At 44.7% G+C, this 12448-nt stretch overlaps 1 protein-coding gene across 1 annotated transcript in view; it reads right to left on the bottom strand.

The window, feature by feature from the left end:
• Window positions 1-12448, bottom strand: part of LOC140726029 (high-affinity choline transporter 1-like) — a 47755-nt gene that overhangs the window by 20149 nt on the left and 15158 nt on the right. The gene's annotated exons all lie outside the window — the stretch shown is intronic.

Genomic DNA, 12448 nt, shown 5'->3' with positions numbered 1-12448 from the left:
ATGTGCCGGGTCCAGGACAGGTCATTTGATATGCAAACACCCAGAAATTTAAAGCTGCTGACTTTCTCACCATTGAACCCTCAATACAGACTGGAGGATAGTCATTGCCGCCTGTGATTCGTCCAACAACAGAAGTGGTGTTTACATTTGAAGATGGCATTGGGACTGTGCTTGGCCTCACAGTCGTGTGTATAGAGAGTTAAACACACAGCTTTGAGATACCTCTATGTTGACTTTCAGCAAGGAGGAGATGTTATTACCAATCCTCAGTGTCGTGAAGAAGTCAAGTATCTAGTTGCAGAGAGAGGTACAGAGGTCTGGGTATTGAAGCTTGATGAGTTTGAATGGGATAATAGTGTTGAATTTCAAGCTATTGTTGATATACAGATGAGTTGCTATCATCCAGATGGTGCAGAGTAGAGTGAAGAACTAGAGAAACCACATTTGCTGTTGATCTGTTGTGGCAGTAGGCAAATCGGAACAGACCCACGTCATCCTTGAGGCAGGCACTGATTCGCGCCACAGCCCGCCACTCAAAACACTTCACCGCAGTTGCCATGAGAGCCACTGGATGGTACCGACTGAGGCAGGTCACCATGGTCTTCTTGACCACCTGTACAATAGATGTCTTTCTGAAGCAGGTGGGAACTTAAAACCGCAGGTGTGTGAGTCTGCATATGTCTGTAATACTCCAGCCAGCCGGTGCATACTGTATGTATCTTTAGTACTTGGCCAGGTACACCATCTGGACCTCAAAGTACAAATTTGTTATCTAAGTATGTATACTATCTCCAACCCTGAGATTCATCTTCTGGTGCAGGCACTCACAAAGCAAGGAAACACAGCAGAATCCGTGAAAAACCACACACAACAAAGACCAACCAACATCCAATGTGCAAAAGAGAACAAATTGTGCAAACAGTAAAAAAAAAGAAAATAAGTAATACAAGGAGCATGAGCTGCAGAGTCCCTGAGAGTGAGTCCACAGCTGAGAGTCAGTTCAGCGCTGAGGCGAGTGAACCTAGAGACCCAATGGCAGCAGAGCAACAACTGCTCCCAAACCAGGTTATGTTGGACCCAAGACTCAAATGAATGTGCTGCCAGCATTGCCCATTGATTATAAGGCAGAAAACGGACCCTGGAGGCCAGCAACGGCAGCAAGTTCTGGACTTATGGGACAACGTGCGATGCTCTGCTTCAGCGGACAATGCTGCGCGTGGGACTTTGCCTTGGCTAATGTTGCTAGGTCTCTGCTTGATCCAGATTTCCTATGCATGAAAGGACTGTTAGCAGATTTTAAGAACTGCTGGCTTGTGGACGCAAAGGACTTTGAGTTGTTACCCTATATCCCCAGCAGGTTCCCCATGACAACAGTTTAGCGCCTGCGCCACCACGTGGGAATTCACTCGCCTGCCAGATGAATTCCCAAACCTCACCACACCCACGTTTTCCACTGCAGTCACAAAGCATGGGGTCGGTCACCGTATTTCCACAACTGGCTCGCTGGCCCATGCCCACGCACGTAGACTGGCTCAGAAAAGCTGGCCAGCGCCAAGGCTGAGTTTGCCAACATGGGAATGCTTGGCATTGTGTGCAGGCCAAAGAGCCATTGGGCTTCACCCCTCCACATGGTTCCTACATCCAATGCTGGTTGCTGTCCATGCTTAATGAAGCCACCACCCCGATCATTATCCGATGCCACATATTCAAGATTTTACGGCACGTTTAGCCGGAAAGATAATATTTTTGAAAGTGAACTTAATCAGGGGCTACTATCAGGTGCCTGTGTGCACTGACAATGTTCCCAAACTGCTGCTTTAACCCTATTTGGCCTATTTGAGGTTCTGTGCATGTCATTTGGATTGCAAAATGCAGCACAGACTTTCCAGTGACTGATGTACTCAGTTAAAAGACATCCAAAACCGAACATGCCAGCGTATTCAAAACTCAGCACTTATCACATCTTTGCGCACTTTTCAAGCGCTTGAGCCAACATGGGTTAATTATTAAACCCGTTAAATGCTGGTTCAACTGTTACAAATGTGCCACAGCTCTGAGGGGCCGAAGGGTGCAGGGTAGCCCCCTCCTTTGTGAGAATCGCAAGATCACTATTAAGTCAGTTCAGGGGACACAGGAAATGAGAGAAAGACATGCAGAATCCACAAAAGGGTTGGAATGTGTCCTGGCCTCCGAAAGGCGGACCCATTGATACCAGCTATTGTCTCTTGGAGACGGACTTGTGTATTGCATCCTGCACGATGCATCGAAGCCCCCCCCCCCCCCAGGCAATGAACCGAGGGGGAGGTTGGTGGAGGGATTGCATCATCCCAACCTGATCGACATCTGCGACCCTGTGAGTCAGGATAAAAAGAGGGTCTGGGGGAACAGCCCCTCAGGCGCACCAGAAGAAACGCTAGCAATCCCGTAATAGCAAAAACCAGTGGAAGGCCACGTGTGCCCGTTTCCATTTGCCCCGGAATCGGTGGCCTTTACCACGGAAGAACGGCTTTTAGTTAACAACGGGGAAATCAACTCCCAACAACTCTCGAAGGATTGACATCATAAAAGGAAAGGGCAAGTTTTAACCCGTCTCTCTCTCCAACCAAAGGCTGCAGCCTACAGCTTGACTGAACTAAAGTGACTTTTATATTTCCATCGGACAATACATTATCCCCTAGACAACGATAGAGCTATTTCTTATTGATTATTATTATACCCGCACTTTTAGATTTAGTATTGACGACGTATATTATCTGTATGTTTGCATTGATATTATTTTTGTGTATTTCTATCAATAAATACTGTTAAAAATAGTACCATCAGACTTCAGCAGACCTCTCTATCTTTGCTGGTAAGTGACCCAGTTACGGGGTACGTAACAACTTGGGGTTCTCGTCTCGGGATTTGATACCAAATTGGGAGGCCAGTGAATCGGGCTTGTAAGTCCAAACTTGGATCTGGTTACGTGGGTAGCCAGACGGGAAACCAGCAAAGATGGACGTGGGTGATTTTATAGAAAACCCGACTCTGGAGGCGCTAGAGGCGGCCACCAAATCAGACTTGATAAATTTGGCGAAGGGGTTAAACCTCGCAGAGGTGAGGTTGTCAATGAAAAAGCGGGAGGTGCGAAGGGCAATAACTTAGTGTTATATTGGGAAGAATGTGTTTACAGCTGAGGTATTGGAAAATATCCCTGAAAAGGTACCAGCTAGTGGGATGGCTCAGTTAGAGTGGGAGAAATTAAGGTTGGAACATGCAATTAGGTTAAAGCAGCTGGAAGCAGCTGAGAAGGAGAAAGAAAGAGCCGAGATAGAGAGAGAGAAAGAGAGAGAAAGAGCCGAGAGAGAGAGAGAGAAAGAGAGGGAAAGAGCTGAGAAGGAGAAAGAAAGGGCCGACAAACAAAGGGAGCATGAGCTCCAGCTAAAGGAGTTAGAGCGGGACCGGGCTGAGAAAGAAAGGGAGCATGTGCTCCAGCTAAAGGAGTTAGAGCAGGACAGAGCTGAGAAGCAAAGAGAGCATGAACTTCAGTTAAAACAGCTGGAAGCAGCTGAAAAGGAAAAGGAAAGGGCCGTGAAGGAGAGGGAGGCAGAGAAACAGAGGAAACATGACTTGGAGATGGAGAAGTTAAGGCAAGAGCAACGAGTTCAGGGGTCAGACCGAGAGGAGCGGTTTAATGTTAGTCGGGAGTTGAGGTTAGTACCTCCGTTCGAGGAGACGGATGTTGATAGTTATTTCTTGCTTCTTGAAAAGGTGGCAGTGAATCAGAAGTGGCCCAGAGATCAGTGGGTGGCGTTGTTACAAAGTGTGTTAAAAGGGAAAGCACAGCGGGCATATACGGCGTTGTCCATGGAGGAGGAAGAGGAGGAGAGTTATGACAAAGTAAAGGCGGCCATTCTCCGGAGTTATGAGCTAGTACCTGAAGCGTATAGACAAAAGTTCAGAAATTTAAAGAAAGGGTGGAATCAGACGTATACCGAGTTTGCCTATGAGAAGGGTGTGCTCTTGGACCGTTGGTGCACCGCAGAAATAGTGGACGAGGATTATTGGCGTCTCAGGGAGTTAATTCTGATTGAGGAATTTAAAGGTTGTGTTTCGGAGGATATCCGGATGTATTTGAATGAGAAGCCGAATAAGTCCATCTCAGAATTTGCTAGGTTCACAGATGAATATGCCCTAACCCACAAGACAAAGTTTTCCTTGAATAAAAGTTCCCAGAGAGACCGTGGAATCGATCGAGAAAGCCCGCCGGCTGAGGCAGAGGTCCCGCCGGGAGCTAGTGGTAAGATTGAGGGGGAAAGGCAAGACGGCCAGAGATTTCTGGGCTTGACCTGTTTTAATTGTGGAAAGGGGGGGCATATTGCATCTAGGTGTTTTGCTCCGAAGAAAGAGGCAGGAAAAGGGAAAGCAGCAGTCCCTATCGGATGTGCAGTGGTAATCAGTAAATCGACAAGAGAGCCCTGGGTAGACAGAGTACGAGAAGGGTCTGAGACTTGTATGTCAAACGGAACCGTGTCTGTGAGGGAGGGAGGCACCCCAGTTCCAATACGGATCTGGAGAGACATGGGGGCTGAACTATCATTGATCAGCAGTAAGGTACTAGATTTTGGTCGCAAGACGGGAATGGTAGCTGTGAAAGGAATAGGCAAAGGGACGGAAATGGTGCCCTTGCATAGGGTCATTATGAATTGTGAGCTAGTCTCTGGACCAGTTGAAATGGGGCTGCGATCAGAATTCCTGAGAACTGACGCGGATGTCCTTCTGGGTAACGATTTAGCCGGTGGTAAGGTTTGGTCAGCAATGACGCTGACGAGCCGGCCGGTGAGTATTGCAGCCCCGCCCCTAGCGTCCAAGATCTATCCCGCATGCACGGTTACTCGCAGCATGTCGAGAAAGGCAGCTGAGAACGAGAGCAGTTTAAATCTGGCCAGTGTCGATTTGGCCGAGACGTTTTTACCGACCCTGTACCACGAGGGTTTAGAGGGTGGTAAAATGAAGAGTAGTAAAGTGAAAGAGAGTAAGGGAGAGGAGGTAGACCTGCCCTTAGCGAGGAGAAAAGTTCTAGAGACAGGAGATAAAGATGAGAAACAGATAGAGCTGTTAAAAGGTCCAGAGTTGGATATGGATGATCTGTCTGGTTTGGCAGAACTGTTTGAAGAAGTTGAAAATTCTAAAGGTGTTCCCGATAATGAAATGAAGGCAGTCCTAGATGAAAAGGGTGCCCTTACCTTGAAGAAGTCTGCTGGGTTGGCAGATGAGGTTGTTTCAGTCCGCGGGGTTGAGTTTACTCTGGAAGGGAGTTGCCCAGAGAGTAGCTGGGAGAATCAGGGGAATTTAGAGTTTGGACCGGGTACGGGTATTGAAAACCTGGAAGAGGCAAATGTCCCGTTGGAGTGTGTCCAAGATGTGGATGCACGTGGTACAGAACCTAGTAATGAAGCTCAGAAAAAGTCTGAGGTATTTGATTCAGTTGACAAGGAAGGCAGTCCTTGTGGGTCAGATAGACTTGGTTCAGCAAAGAAAGGGTTAACCTTGGTAATAGTGGGAAGTGAGAGTTCCCAGGTGTTTGTGCTCGAAGGTGTGTTAAAAGTTAATGTGGAGATCAAAAGTGGGGAGATGAATATTATCATTGAAGAAAACGGGAAATATGTAGTTCCCAAATCGAATGAAGAAAATTTAAAACCTGCGGATCACTTACAGGTTGAGTTGGAAGATGACGGGCCCCCCGTGCTATTGTTATTCCAGAGTGTGGTGTGAAAAGGCAGAATTTGAAATGCTGCTTGAACAAAGAGTTCGAATTGAAAACTAACAGCCTGAAGGATCCTGAAGAGAAAGCTAGCAACTTGTGTAAAATTAAAGAATTGGGTGGAAATTCAGAAGATGGTCTAAGTTTGGGACACAGTGTTGATAAAATAACTCCTATGAAAGAAGCGGGCAAAAGCCTATTTTGCCAGGTTACCTGAGCTCCCCACGTGGAAACTAACCGGAAAAGAGACGAGGGTTAATGGGGGACGCCATTTTTAAATAGCAGAAACCGGTTTTAAGGGATTTCGACAAAGCCTGTGAATAATAAAAGACAACCCCCATGGAAGCCTGCCTGTTGAGTTTGAAAGCAACATAAAGATTAGTATTTGCGTGAACTGTTGTAGTATACCCGTAAGCTAAGATCACAACTCTTTAGTTTTGTTGGCTAAAGAAAAATATGAAAAATAAAAACAGGAGGTTATTGAGTTGGAGTCTGATGCTGCAAGAGTTCGATATTAAGATACAGCATATTAAAGGAAGTGATAAGATGCTCGCGGACTGTTTATCTAGAAGCTGAATTGAATGTATAACTGTATTACTCTGTAGTGAAAAGAAAAGCTTTTGTATTGTGTTAGATTCTAAAATCCTGTAAGACTCTGTACTACTTCGTTTTCACCGCTGGTGAAAACGCTTTGAAGAAAGGGGGTATTACGAATGTGCCACAGCTCTGAGGGGCCGAAGGGTGCGGGGTAGCCCCCTCCTTTGTGAGAATCGCAAGATCACTATTAAGTCAGTTCAGGGGACACAGGAAATGAGAGAAAGACATGCAGAATCCACAAAAGGGTTGGAATGTGTCCTGGCCTCCGAAAGGCGGACCCATTGATACCGGCTATTGTCTCTTGGAGACGGACTTGTGTATTGCATCCTGCACGATGCATCGAAGCCCCCCCCCCAGGCAATGAACCGAGGGGGAGGTTGGTGGAGGGATTGCATCATCCCAACCTGATCGACATCTGCGACCCTGTGAGTCAGGATAAAAAGAGGGTCTGGGGGAACAGCCCCTCAGACGCACCAGAAGAAACGCTAGCGATCCCGTAATAGCAAAAACCAGTGGAAGGCCACGTGCGCCCGTTTCCATTTGCCCCGGAATCAGTGGCCTTTACCACGGAAGAATGGTTTTTAGCTAACAACGGGGAAATCAACTCCCAACGACTCTCGAAGGATTGACATCATAAAAGGAATGGGCAAGTTTTAACCCGTCTTTCTCTCCAACCAAAGGCTGCAGCCTACAGCTTGACTGAACTAAAGTGACTTTTATATTTCCATCGGACAATACATTATCCCCTAGACAACGATAGAGCTATTTCTTATTGATTATTATTATACCCGCACTTTTAGATTTAGTATTGACGACGTATATTATCTGTGCGTTTGCATTGATATTATTTTTGTGTATTTCTATCAATAAATGCTGTTAAAAATAGTACCATCAGACTTCAACGGACCTCTCTATCTTTGCTGATAAGTGACCCAGTTACGGGGTACGTAACACAACATTCATGCTAAGAGCTAAAGTATTGGAGGAGCACGTACGTGTAAAATGAAAGTGTTGGCTTGACGCTTTGCCTGGTGGGCTGGGATTAGACCAGCAAACAGAGCAGCTTGCCATGCACTGTTTGGGATGAAGGTGCCAAGAGCAGTGCCTCTCCGTCCCGGGGAATGGCCTGCATTGCCCTGGCAGGGGATAAATGTGGATGTTGCTGGAACATTCATAGGCACAAATTACTTGGTGGTTGTAGTAGATGTAGCTAAAAAGTAGCCAGAAGTTTTCCTAGTAACATCCACCATGGCTTTGCACACTGTTGCTGTGTTGAGAAGCAATTTCTCAAGGATTGGTGTTCCAGAATACTTAGCAGAGACAATGGACCACAGTTTGTTGCGGATCAGTTTCAGTTATTCCTGAAATTAATGGAATAGGGCACATTACAACTGCACCCAGCTACAAATGGCTTGGCAGAAAGATTTGTCCAGAGTCTAAATAATGCACCGTGAGCAACGTTAGCAGAGCATACTGCACTGATACTGAATCAGAAGCATGTTAATTTCCACCTTGCATATCACAATGCATCATACTCCACAATCAACAACTCACCAGCTACGCTGTTCCTGGGTTGTCCCTGGCGCTCACCCTCAAACCCAACCTCAGAAGGAGTATGCAGAACAAACAGCTGAGACAAATGGAGGGCTCCTAAATCAAAGAGGTTTGACGTTTCCCTCCTGGAAAAGCCGGCCTGGTGAGGGACTACAGAGGTGATCAAAAGTGAGTACTGGGAAAGATTAAGGACAGAACTGGACGGCTCTGCTACACAGTGGAGGTTGCATGCAATGTCATCTGGAGACAACACTTTGATCATTTGAGGAGAGCAGGATCAATTGTTAGAGAAGGAAATTGCCTAGAGCTGTCAGAACCTCTTCCTGCAGTCCCAGGGAAAACTCCTACAATCACCATGGAGGAGGCCCCAGAACCTCAGGTTGTTTCACAGTCTCAAGTTTCACTGCCGTAATTCTTACCTGCCAAGCAGAGTGTCCCCACTCCGCACCCCTATCAGGAAAGATACTATTCCACAAGAGTAAGAATTCCTCCACAGTGATTAAATCTTTGGGCCAGAATAGGACAATTTAAATTTCCCAGCAGTGGATGTCTAGATAGTAGTTACATTATATAGAGTAATGTGTATACAGTAGATAACTAGAGAGGCATACGTTACATATTTGAGTTAAGATGCATTTTATATTGAGTTTGAGTTTATGGCTAACCAGGAAAGAGTGTAGTGTATTTAATATTTCAGTAATATTTGAGTAATATTGTAAATACAGTATATTGTTTGATTAAGCATTCTTTGTTTATATAATTCATGTAGGAAGCACTGTAGATGAATGGCATATGTCATTACACCACCATGTCATATGTGAGTGTCTCACTAAAAGAAAAAAGAAAAAAAAACTAAATAGACAAAACATATCCTGCCTCCTGTGCTTTTGTTTTGATTAGTTCTGGAGTTACAAAACATAACAGGTTTGAAACTATATTTCTCAAAGGGAAACTACAGATAAAATGGCCAACACTTGACTTCTAGATGTTCCAGGTCAGGGTAGCGGAACTGAGACAGATGACCACGTTTGTGCACCACGATCAGTTAATGAGGAAGCCCACTCACCCTTTCTACTTTTAAGTGACGTTGCTGTCCTAGCCATGTAGTGGAGAGTGAAGCCCTCGGGTGACAGTGCTGTGTTGGAATGCTGGGAGTGAGCCCTCTCTCCGTATAACAAAGTATACAGCAGCTGCTGATATCCCTCTGGTAATACAACTTTGCTCTGAGATCTTCAACTTCATTTTTGACAGAGTGTTCATTAGCCAGCAGATTGGTAAGAAGTGGGGTCCTCAGAGCACAGCGTTTCCATCTTACTTGCAGCCAGAATATTTTCTGCGTTTCCTTTCTCTTAAAGGGAAACTGCAGTCCAACAGATGACAATTTTGAGGATCCATAGACCTGACGTTTTTCATGGAGTTACGGTCTTGAAGAAGATCTGGACATTGGCCTCAGAGGCTGAAATTACAGGGTCACCTGGAGATGTGGGAGCTCCTGTAAGTGTGTTATAATTCTTCCTATCAAACTGTGCAAAGCTCATGCAGGAGTGATGGGATGTTGTCATTTATGCCGCCTGATCTCCCTTTGTAGGAGTTATATTGTGCAAACCCTGCCACAGCAACTGAACATCCGTCTGTGATTCTAGTCTATTCCGAAATTGCCTCTTTGTGCTGACACTGGCCTTGCAGAGGTCATGCTTGAGCTTCTTATATAACTCCGAATCACCAGCTCGAAATACTGCAGTTCAGCAGATTATGAACCTCCTGGTTCATCCAGGGCTTCTGGAATAATGCCAGTTGATTTACTATGTCCAATTGAGAGAGCTGAAAATCCTTGATTAAACGCCTCAGATGATTCTCTTCAACCGTGTCGTGTCCTTCACACTACACTGAGCTACTGTGAATAGCTTTTATGTTCAAGAGTTGAACTTGAAAGGTTCTAATCTGGAAGCAAGGGTGTAGGAAGGTCAGTGGTAGTTACAGACTTGCCTGCACTATTGGTACTTTGTAAAAGTATTTGGGATTGCAAGTTGATCGGTGAACAATGTGGTTTTAACACAGAAAGAAAAAACAGATCACTGGAAGAACTTGGCTAGTCAAGCAGAATCTGTGGATGAGAAATTTATAAGTCAATATTTTGAGTCAAGACCCTGCATTAGGACCAAGAGGGAATGGGAAAGATTGGCAGAACGTAGCAGTACAGATGATCAGTGATAGTGGCTGGTAGGCGATAGGTACAACTAAATGAGGAAAGCTTGATGTGCAGATAAAACAAGGGAAGAGGAAATAGGAAGGGTGATCAAAGGGAGAGGAAGACTGGGTGGACAGTTGAGAATCTGTGGGAGGAGATCACTGGGGGTGTAGGTGCCAGAGCTTGGAAAATTCTTTCTTGATAATAATGACCAAATTAGAATATGAAAATGTGTTCTTCCTGTTTCTGTTTGGCACACTGTAGCAATGGAGAAGACCAAGGACAAACAGGACAGTGTGAGAATGCAAAGCTGAGTAATTAACAACAGGAAGCTTGACATGGGTGTGGACAGAGTGCAGGTTCTCCATGAAATGGTTGACTGGGCTGTGCGTGGATTCACCCAATGTAGAACAGGCAACATCATGAGTACCAAATGCAGTAGACCAGGTTGGAAGGAATGCAGATGAACCTCTGCCTCACCTGGAAGTTCTTAAATGGTGGAGAGGATGAAGGAGAATGTTGGGGGATGGGTGGGGTGGGTGCTGAAGGATAATTCTGCCTAGGTTCATAGATTCAAGGAGCTTTTCATGGAAACTGTCTATGCCAACCAAGCGGCCTGTCAATATTAAACCAGTTTGACCTTTCCTATCCATGTAACTGACTAGATGCCTTTTAAATGTGTAATTGCACCTCCCTCTACCCCTCTGCTGGTAGCTCATTCCACATTATGCATTAGAAAAACTGATCCCTTTCACTTAAAACCTATGCCTTCTAGTTAACCTAGGTTCCTCATAAATTTAAAAACTTCCATAAGGCCACCTTTCAGCCTCCTTCACCTCAGGAAAGCAGTCCTAGCCTGTCCAATCTCCCCTGCCCAGTCTCACTGAAGCCCTTCAGCCCAGGCCAAATTCCTGTGAATCTTTTCTGCACCCCTTCCATCTTAATCATCTCCTTTTTATAGCACACCAACCAAAATGCATGTCGTACTCCAAGCACAACGTAACCAAATACCTGTACAACTGTAATGTGAGTTCCAACTCTCACGTTCAATGCCTTGGCCAATATATGCAAATATACTGCATCCTGGCCTGGAATAACTTTCCAAAATGCATCTTCACATTTGTCCAAGGTAACTTCCATCTGCCATTCCCTTGCCCATTTTCCCAGTTCATCTAGAACTTTGACAACTTTCTTCACTGCCGGCTATACCACCAATATTGGTGTCATGGGCAAATCTATAACTCATGCTACTTAAATTCTCTTCCAAATAATTAATATGTATGATGAACAATAAGAACCAAGCACTAGTCCTGTGGTTCTCCATAGTTATAGGTGTCCAAACTGGAAAGCAACCCTCCCTCCACTACCATCTCTTTCTCTTACTAGCAAGCCAATTTTGTATCCTATTCGCTATTTCAACCTGGTTCCCATGTATTCCAACCTTCAGACCAACCTACAGTGTGGGATCATGCCATAGGTCATGCTAAAGTCCACATGGACAATATTTACCACTCTGCCTTTGTTGTCCTCTGGATCACCACTTCCTATGAATTAATTGTACCTAGGAATTGTTAGAGCATTGACTATAACTCTTTCTTTTGTTCTACAGAACCAAGATCAAACTAACATGGAGCAGGAACCGGAGGATGGGAGATATATAAATTTTCACCACTGACAATCAATCTTTGTTTTGGCCATTTCATCGTTTACTTTTTTATTCTCAATCATTAAAGCAGACAATCCCATCTGATAATTCTGGTGAGTTCTTTTTCAGTAAGCAAAGCACAACTCCTAAGGTCTGGAGCAGTCAACGGTGAAAGCCAAATGTAGATTCTATCAGGTATCACTGGCAGCCTTTGTACTCACAAAGGACAAGTAGCAGTTCAGAGGGGGAAATGGTAGTTGTATATCTATTCTACAATGAAATTACTTTTTGTATTTAAAGTTCAGTATTTGTATGTATGTCTGTACTTCCTAGGGTTTTGCTAGGGATGAGCTTGCAGCTTACCATACATATCCTGATTGAATCTATTTCTTTTTCAGCCATCAAACTAACTTTTAACTTTCAACATGACTTCTGCCAAACAGTTCTTAGTGCCTTCCCCCTTTGGCAGAAGTGAAGTTTGTACTCACAAAGGACAAGTAGCAGTTCAGAGGGGGAAATGGTAGTTGTATATCTATTCTACAATGAAATTACTTTTTGTATTTAAAGTTCAGTATTTGTATGTATGTCTGTACTTCCTAGGGTTTTGCTAGGGATGAGCTTGCAGCTTACCATACATATCCTGATTGAATCTATTTCTTTTTCAGCCATCAAACTAACTTTTAACTTTCAACATGACTTCTGCCAAACAGTTCTTAGTGCC

Source organism: Hemitrygon akajei, chromosome 4 (assembly GCF_048418815.1).
Source record: "Hemitrygon akajei chromosome 4, sHemAka1.3, whole genome shotgun sequence".
Lineage (NCBI taxonomy): Eukaryota > Metazoa > Chordata > Chondrichthyes > Myliobatiformes > Dasyatidae > Hemitrygon > Hemitrygon akajei.
This window is presented reverse-complemented; position numbering and strand designations above follow the sequence as displayed.